This window comes from Alexandromys fortis, unplaced genomic scaffold, assembly GCF_014885135.2.
Source record: "Alexandromys fortis isolate MF-2015 unplaced genomic scaffold, M_Fortis_MF-2015_v1.1 scaffold_21, whole genome shotgun sequence".
NCBI lineage: Eukaryota > Metazoa > Chordata > Mammalia > Rodentia > Cricetidae > Alexandromys > Alexandromys fortis.
This window is the reverse complement of record NW_026067905.1, coordinates 15,291,399-15,300,638: the sequence shown is the minus strand read 5'-3', so window position 1 is coordinate 15,300,638 and position 9,240 is coordinate 15,291,399. Positions and strand designations below refer to the sequence as shown.

Below are 9,240 nucleotides of genomic sequence, written 5' to 3'. Positions count from 1 at the left end.
GCCATTCCTTAGCCTTGGGTTCTCCATCTCAGCCATTTTTGCTGGTCAAAATCCACCTGCAGCCGTTAGTGTGCAGGAAGGAGTTACCAGGTCCTCTCAGAGAGTCTCCTTGACTTTCCAGTCGGAAGCCTCTGCCTCAACTCCCTCACGTTTCCTTAGCGATTTGAGTACTTAACTCATTTACCTGCACATTAGCTACCCGAATCACTGTTCCTTCCTCCTATCGTCCGGCATGACAAGGATCTCCAGTCCCTCAGCAGCCCCTGAAGCACATAGCAGGTTCCCCACAGTGGTTGTTCTATTGACCCGACTGTGTTGAAATGAAGCAATGTTTTTTTTAGGCGGCAGCAACTTGACCATAGGAGCATCTACGGAGACAGGAGCCTGACGGGTTGTGGGGGAGGGGGTTTATCTCTAGGGTCAGTGATGGTCCCATCCTTGGGAAAGAGGTTTGACTGAGGAATGGTAGCCTGCGGAAGGAAGGATGGTTCCTTACACATCCAAATCAGTCACTTTTCGCCCTCTATGTCCTGCCCTCTCCCTCCAGAGAAAGCCCTTGTTTGAGATCTCTTTTCCCTTCGTTAGCTGTGTGTATTGGGGTATTTCCCAGCTGCAGCTTCCTCTGGTCTCTTCTCCTTCCATTGTTTATTTTCCTGTCACCCTCTCTCTTTGGCTGTGGTTGTAAACAGAGCCAGCGACTGTCAGCCTGGAGCTTGTGCAGTCAACCCGTTGCATGAACACTCTAGAATCCTGCGAAGGGCCCTCCCTGCTGCTCAAAAGCAGCTCTGGGCACTGGCCCAACTGAAGCAGAAGGTTGTGCTCCTGGCCATCAGAATGGAACTTTACAGACAAGCATCACGTGGCACATCCTCGCTACTCCTCTAACCCCGGCTCTTGATCCTGTTCTTGACAGCACAAGCCCCTGGTACCCACCCCATTGTGCACGTGGTAGGGGGAGCAGTCCGGCTGGTCTCTGCATAGGGTGACAAAGGACCCTGAACATTTCCTGCCTAATCCCTACCCGTATCTGATATTTTCCTCATCTTTAGGAAAGTTGGAGTAGTGCTTAACACGAATTGCCTGCCCATTCTAAATCCTATGTCTAAATCGCTTTTCTAATTATGGGAGGGGAGGTGGACAAGCTTGACGCTAAGTCAGGAATGTGGGACTGTGTTTCCCCCCCTTCCCCACGGTCACCAAGCATGCTCGTGTCTTGGTGTGACCCTCAGCAAAAGCAGACCACCCTCTCTCTCCCTCGTTGGTGCCCTCAGTCATACCCTTATGCCTTCTGCTCCTGACTGAACTTCGCAGAGCCACCAGCTTTTCGGAGGTAGTTGCCTGTGTTCAAACCATCAGCCGAGAGCCACACAGGCATTGCCATCCTGCTGGAGCCTGCGGTCCTCCCCCAACTGCGTGGCTGCGCATCATCTGTCAGAGTGCCCCTCTCCCCTCCTTCTGCTTCCCCGCCCCCTCCCCTGCGCCCGCTCGCTGGCTTGCTTGCCTGCTTGCTTGCTCTTTCCCTTTTCATGAGATGCAAAGCCTGGCGCCGAGCAGAGCGCTCCCGAGCAGCATGTTGCAGGAGCTCTTCTAGGGGCCCGAGGTGAGGCGGCCACGCTCCACCACCCTCACCCATGTACCAGGAGAGGGCTGACTCTGTCATTCAGCGCTTCACTGAGCCATGCCCAGTTGGAGCCGACACCAGCCACATCTTCCCAGCTGCGCTGCCCACCACCAGACAGGTAAGAGAGAGCGGCTGTTTCTCCAAGGGCGTGATGGGTCCCTGGACACCAGCTGAGTCTTCCCGGGAGACGCAGGACAGACAACAGAGAGGAGAAAGGCACTTCTGTCGGGGTCTCCACTTATCCTGTATCGGAGCATCCTCGGGCAGGGCAAGCCTGCCACACTGGTCCAGAACAAGGATACAGGGATAGCTTCTTCTTTCTAGTTAGTAAAGGATGAGCTGTAAATGCTCTTTCTTTTTCTTTTCTTTCTTCTTTGGCTTTCTATCTGTCTCTGTCTCAACTCCTCAGGACCCGTGAAGTCTGCTTTCTGGCAGGCAGGCATCCTGTTTCTGGCCTCAGATTTTTAGGGGTCCCTGAAAATATTGTCAGTTGATGTCAGCACGGTACCACAGGCTCCTTATTTTTAGTTCCATTCATGTCTTGCTCAGCCGCTGCTTGGAACTGGGGTCGCCAGCACAGCAGCTTGACTGCACATAGCATCTGTCTTGTTTCTAGTCAGCCAAGCAGGTCCGCTAGGCTCTGCTGGTGACTAACACTAGGGACACATTCCAATGCAAAGGGATTCACAATGACAATGAGTTGGAGGGAGATTAAAATGCACCTGAGGCTACCAATGCTAAAGTGACAAGTGAAGGGTACATATCCCAGCTACAAGAGACGATAGGTCCCTGGCACAGTGGCCGGTGATTTTTTTTTTCGGGGGGGGGGGTTGTGCTGGGGGAATGAGGTTGTTAGTTTTTCTTTCTGTGTTAGAACTGCTTGTCATCCACGCACTGTCTATGTACTGAAGACCGGGCCACCAGTGGTTCAGGTCCCAGGGTGCTCTGACTTGGGGAGGCCTCCATCTGCAGCAGTGCAGGAATGCTTAGCCTAGCCTACAATGTGGCTTACTTTGGGGCCACTTGTTCTTACAGACTTGGAAATCTTTAGGGTTTTCTTAGAGGATACAGGAATTTCTGGAAGCCAGGGGAATGTTTGCGAGGTCATATTAGCGATTCAGAAAAGTTCAACCTCAACAGGCAACATTATCATCGTGCTGATGGGGGCTGTCATTATCCTTTGGGAAACGACGGCCACCCGTGTAGTTGTCTAGTCTTTATTAACTGCTGTCTCTCTGCTCACTCTCAGCTTGATTTTATTCCTATTAAATTCTTTTTAATGTAGTGTTCGAATTAGCTGTTTTCCTCTTGCTGGGACAAGATGCCTGACAAAGGCAACTTGATTTGTTTAAGCCCACGGTGAGGGTGCTGTCCATCATGGGAAGGAGGACACGGCAGCAGGGATATGAAGCAGCCGGTCCTACTGTGTCTGCCGCAGCTAGCAACACTAGCAGAGGGAGATGAATGCGAGCAGTCAGCCCATTGCTTCCTTTTTATTCTGTCTGGGACACCAGCCCACGGAAAGATGCCACTTACAGTCAGAGTCAGTCTTTCTGCCTCAGTTTACCCAATCCAGACATGCCCAGTGGTTTTTCTCCTAGATGATTGTAGGTCTTGTCAAGTTGTCAATATCACTCATCACAAATGGAACAGGAAAACAGGTTCTGTTTTATTAACCCTCATTAATGGTGGCAAAGTCTTTTTCGCATGGGTCAGTGCACTCTGACCTGGAGATGGGTTCTAGCCACGATAGCAGTCTTAGGCATGGCAGGTACTCACGGCAGGTGCTCAAGAGTATGGGTGATTGCCTAAGCAGAACATGCTTTATGAAAACCCTTCTTCCCCAGATTGTGGCTCTCAATGATGGGTCAATAGGTGGACATGCAGAGAATGTGCTGGAAGGATGGCCATTCTGGATTGTAGACTTCCTAGAGCCATTGGCTGAATTTCCTGGGACCCTTCACTGAGCAGCTTCACTTTGGTGACCAGGAAAATGGGGATAATTGCAAGTGCTCACTTATTCCTGAAGATTTTTTGCAAGATTGAGTTAAAATGGATAAGAAAAATCAGCCTCCTGTGAAGAAGATGTACTGAGAAGCTTTTGTAGGGACTTCCTGTTTATTATGCAGTTTAACCTCCACTTTCTCGGGACAAGCCAGAGTCCAATGAGGCTAAAGCCACCTGTGAAGTTCAGAAGAGAAATGTTTTTGTTTGTTTTTTTGTTTGTTGTTTGTTTTTGAGACAGGGTTCCTCTGTAGCTTTAGAGATTCTCCTGGAACTAGCTCTTGTAGACTAGAGATCTGCCCGCCTCTGCCTCCTGAGTGCTGGAATTAAAGGCATGTGCCACCACCGCCTGGCTGTGAAGTCACGTCTTAAGTCTTGACCGTACTGCACAAGTGAAAGATTTGCTGCTGCTTTGTAGCTGTGAATATTTTTCTAATTTTCTTCTTCCTGCTGTTGGGATTGAACCCAAGACCTCATTCCCGCTGGTCCAACACTCTACCTAATGAGCTACATCCCTAAAGGTAGAATATTTTCCCTGAGTCCTAGCACAGAATCTCTGTTTTGTAGGTTTTTCATACCTTCTTCATCCAAACACCTACACCCCTGGAGATGTTGACAAGGCCCCATTGCTCTCTCTAACACTTCTAGGTTAAGATTTCCACCATCTAGAAATACCAGCACTCTCCTCAGGGTCTTTGACCACGCTCTTTGATGCAGTTCTTTTGAAATGTTCAGTGAGAGGTTCTAGGAGAAAGAGTGTCTTGGAAAAACTGAGTGGCTTAAGGATTCCTTTATCTGTCAGGACAAAGAGACAGTGAGGATCTGCCTAGCACCTCTGTTCCTCAAGGGGCACCCACACAGCCCTGTCCCTCCTCCCGCCTCCAGGGCTAACACTAAAGTGAGCCGGGCATCTACCTGGAATCGAGGCATCTCAGGGAGATGAGTGTTCTACTCATTTCTCAGAAGGCTCTGGATTCAGGACCACACCCAGAGGGAGAACCGTTTCCAGGGGCCCAGCCTGCACAGCGCTATTTTCTGTGGCTGCAGCTGCAGCAAACCCCATTCCACATCCCAGGCTCCAATGGCTGTGGATTCCCCGTCTGCTGATCCAGGTGGTTAGCTAGGATGATACTGGGAGGGAAGACAGGAAAGGCATTGCATGAAGCCAGTAACATAGAGGTTTAGAAAGAGTTTTACTTAATATTCGTGTGTGTGTGTGTGTGTGTGTGTGCGTTTGTGTGTGTGTGTGTGTGTGTGTAAACCTTTTCTGCCCACAGCTGTGGACCCCAATGGCGAATGGGGCTGCTTTTGTTACTGTCTAAGCAGGGGAAGAAATCGATAACCTGGGGCCCATAGACAGGAGGACAGAGTCACATTTCGCCTGTGGCAGCGCCTCTTGCCCATAGGTCTTGGAAGCCAGGTCCCCCTACATCCCCATCCCTTGGCCCTACTGCCTTTCCTACTACTGCAGCCCCCACCTCTGTCCCTACGTGGTGCTGGGCCTCTGCCTTGTCTGCTGTGATGCTTATCATGAGGCTTCATGCTTTCTCGGGAATGAGTAATTTCCAATCCAGTCTGCTTTGACATTTCTATGAATTCTTATACAGTGATATAGGAAGTTGGCCTTGCCTTAGTAACTTTAATTTCAGAGATTTTTTTTTTAAAAGCAAGATCCTAAGGAAAGGTGCATAGGTAGAATTAGAACTTGAAGCCATATCACTGATGCCTGGAAAGCCTGTGGCATTTTCATGACTCCATGCTGGACAGCATCCTGCTCCAGACTAAGACATGGTCTTGCTCGCCTTGCTACTCACAGGCTCAGGCAGGTTTGACACTAGAGTGTTTCTATTAGTGTCAGGTACCATGCTAAATCTGGGAGAGGGCGCAGAGATGGAAATACATTTGCCTATGGAGTGCCATGCATGGAATATAGCGTGCCGTAAAAGAGATTCTTAAATGTCAGTTGAATGGAGGAATAAGTCATAAGTAATACATTTCGGTGTCCTGGATGAACTTGGGGTCATATAATAAGAAGAGAATTAAAGGTGATGAGTTAGACAGATATTCCCAGGATCCTCAAGGATATGGAGTGCACTTGCTACCCTGGGTGGTTAAGGCGGTCTTCCCAAAGTTCAACTTGAAGGATGAGTTGGGTTTAGGCAAGTCGAGAGAATTCTAGGCAGATGGAATGGAACAAATAGGGTCCAGGGACACAGAGCTCTGTGCTCCAGAGCGTGAGTACTGGAGGGTGTGTGGGAGGGGGGGAGTGTGAAGCTCAAGGCAGGGGAGTGATGGGCAGCTCTCATGGGAGACAAGACCCAGGTCTGAAGGAGTTTGTATGTAAGTTCTTTATTAAGCTTGAACTTTATGCTTAAACTATGGGGGCTTATAAATTGGGAGAAAAAGAGACATAACCATATTTGGGACTTAAACATATGATTGTGGCTGCAAAACAGAGCTGCGTTTAAGGCCACAGACTGGGCTGCAGAGAGCAGATGCCGTGAGAACATCAGCTGGGCCCGTGAGGACATGAGTCAGGGTAGCGGTAGTAAGGATGCAAGGCAGGAGATAGATTTGAAAACTATGGAAGAAATTTAATCAGCATGATTTGATAATTGGTTAAAGACAGGAGCTGAGAGAAAAGGAGTTACGAATTACTCAGTAGATGGTGGTATCAAAACCTGATTTCACCCATGCCAGGGGGAGCCAAGGGCTATGGGGGTGAGAGAGGGTGGCGGAAGAGGATGGTGGATAAAACAGGTCAGGAAAGGAGGATGCAGTGTGCTTGGGTTTTAGGTATATATTTGTATTTGTTGTGTCTGTGGTCTGCCGGAGGGCACTGTCTGGTAATTCACAGGTTATAGGAATCAGCATGGCTGAGAGAGGGGCCGGAGATGGAGAAAGGGTCAGTGTGCCAAAAGGCAGTGAGGGTGAGATTAGCTATGCAGCGTGCAAAAGCTGCAGGGCAGGAAGTCAAGGTTAAAAAGTGGCATTTATGGGATGGGCTGGAGGAGTCAGCCAGAGAGCCAAGGAGAAGGGAGGTCACATGATCATCAAATATCCAGCCAGTGTCCACATCTTCCTAATTGTCTAATCAAATTTTTATCATTTTTGACTGGAATCAGGACCAGATATAAGATCTGTGTATTGCAGGGGGAAAAAAAAACCCACTGACAGCCATTGTCCAAGAGATGGGATTGTATAACCATGTCTTCCAATTTTATGTCATTCTCTCAGTGTTCCTCGTTTTAGGAACCCCAAGAAGCATTTGCAGGCTTAGGTACCACAGCCTCCATGGTTCAATTTTAAAATTCCATTCTAGACACAGTTAGAAAGGGTAGTACAAAGACAAGAGAATAAACAGGGTAGAAAGAAGAAAAGCCTGTGGTGAGTAGCTAGGTGATAAATGGAGGCCCAGGAGGGACAAAAAGAAACCATAAAGGCAACAAAGGCCAGAGGCTCCAAAAACCCCACAAATGTATTATCTTATACATTTTGTATCACCGTGGTGAGCTAGTGGTAAAAAAAAAAACCCGAGTCTTTAAATAATAACAGTCTATTTCTATAGCACTTTCCGTCAAATAGCTTATTAAATAGCTGAACAGACATCTTCCAGGTAGTTCCTGTGTCAAGCAGGGAAGTGGGAGAAATCTAATTCCCATTTTAGCTGGCGAAACGTTGTCGATAAGACCAACAACAGTACAAAGGCGCTTCACGATTAAGGGCCACTTGCCACCTGTCAAGCCTTGTGGGAAACACCCTATGCCATTACCCCAGTTAACCCCGGTAACAAGCCTGTGACACTGGTATGGTTGTTGTCTTCACTGTATCCCACAACGATTACGACATCCAGGATGAATCACTTGCCCACAGACATGTCTGCAAAGTGATGCTCCTGGGATTGGCACTCGAGGCTATCAACTCCACTGGGCTTCCCTTTAGTTCTCTATCGTCCCCGCAACGCATCATCTTACCTTTCTTTTGGTATATACTGACTCACTGGCAAAGCTCTATTTAAAAGAAAGCCACGATCACCCCCTCCCCCCCAAGTATAATAACAGAAGATGTGCTGGAACTTACAAAGCACCCACAGAATTTTTCACTTACTTTTTATATTCACCCTGGAAAATAAACAGGCAGGTGTGTTCGTCTGAGTTTTACAATGAGAATTCTGGGGAGTGTGAGGGGTATGGAGGGGAAGGTGTCTTTTAGCTCTTGGTCTTCTTGTCTCCCCTTCCCAGGGGCTGGGCTTATGGGTCAGTACCACTATGCCTGGGTCAGAGAATAAATTAAAGTTCACGAGTTCTTGCTCTTGTTAGTTGGTGATCACAGAACTAGTGCAGGCTGTGAGTGGTGCAGAACCAGTTAACAAGAGTGATGTCCTCCGGTCCTTTGTTCTGTATGCCAGTGCTTTCCTGTAAACCTCATGGGTTCTTAGCGTGAGCTGCTGACCCTTCTCCCTGACCCCATGATGTCCCTTATGGGAGCCCAGGAAGGTTATTACAAATTAAGTATCTGGATGCTTGAACTGACAGGAAGGGGGGCTGCTAATGCTCAGAGGAATGAGCATGAGATGCTTGTTTTTGTTGTTGTTCTAAAGTAGAATTTTGGGTCAGGTGTCCCCTTTCTGTCCTGCTCTTCCCTGTGTCCTTCCAGTCTCCATGGAAACCCCAAATCAATGCAGCATATGTTGATCCAGGTTTCTACTGTTACCGGGAAGCCGAGCAGTGGAAATTGCTTTTAAAAGATTTGTGGAAGAGCTTCAGCATGCTGACCAGAATCCAAATCTGATATCCAAATGACTTTTATTAAAAGCTCTGAATGTGGTGCTATCTGAGGTGACATGTTGATTAAATAAATACACAGGGGGCATTTGGCAATAAACCTCTTCTATCGTGGCTTTTTAAAATATTATAGTGCAGATTTTAATTCCTTTTATCATCAATTTAATTATACTCTCAGGCCTGTATGGCAATGTCAGGTGCCCCCTTTGCTCCTGATTAATTCTGCCCTGCATGGATTGGGCTGTTGGGATAGTTTATTAAAGCCCTCTGTACCTGTACCACTGTCCCTGTACTACTGTCCCCTGAAGCTATTAGCATTCTGTGGACTTCTCTCCTGACCAGGAGACTGCAGAAGTCTTAACACATTTTCTCCATAAGGATGGCTTGGTGATTTTTCTTTTGCCTTTTTTTCAAGAATTCAACACAAGGGCTGGCAAGATGTCACTTGTCACCAACCTTGATGACCTGAGTTTGATTCTTAGGACCCACATGGTGGAAGGAAAGTACGAACTCCTGCAAATTGCCCTCTGACCTTCACATGTGTGCTGTGGTACATGCCTACCACCTCCCCACCTCCCAAATAAGTAAATAAAATCAAAACATTTAAAAGAACTCATAAATGAACCCACTCCACATGAAGCGATGAGAGTTGGAAGCCCAGGGAGTCAGTCAGAGAGGCCATCTTTCAGGAGTGGAAATCAATTTGGGAGGATTGGAAACCACAAATGAAATGGATCAACTCGATTGTGATTCAAGCTGTCAAAATCATACCGCAAGGTGGTGGGACTGCGATAGAGCGGCTCCTCTAATTGAAGTCCTTCTGAAAGAGCT

The 9,240-nt window shown here is 47.9% G+C and overlaps 1 protein-coding gene across 1 annotated transcript in view; it reads left to right on the top strand.

The window, feature by feature from the left end:
* Positions 1 to 1,644: 1,644 nt before the first annotated feature.
* The window catches only part of Rgs8 (regulator of G protein signaling 8), a 41,809-nt gene continuing 34,213 nt past the window's right edge, over positions 1,645 to 9,240 (top strand). The window contains exon 1 of the mRNA XM_050135369.1: positions 1,645 to 1,739. The gene's annotated coding sequence lies outside the window, so the exon portion shown is untranslated. The remainder of the gene's footprint in view (positions 1,740 to 9,240) is intronic.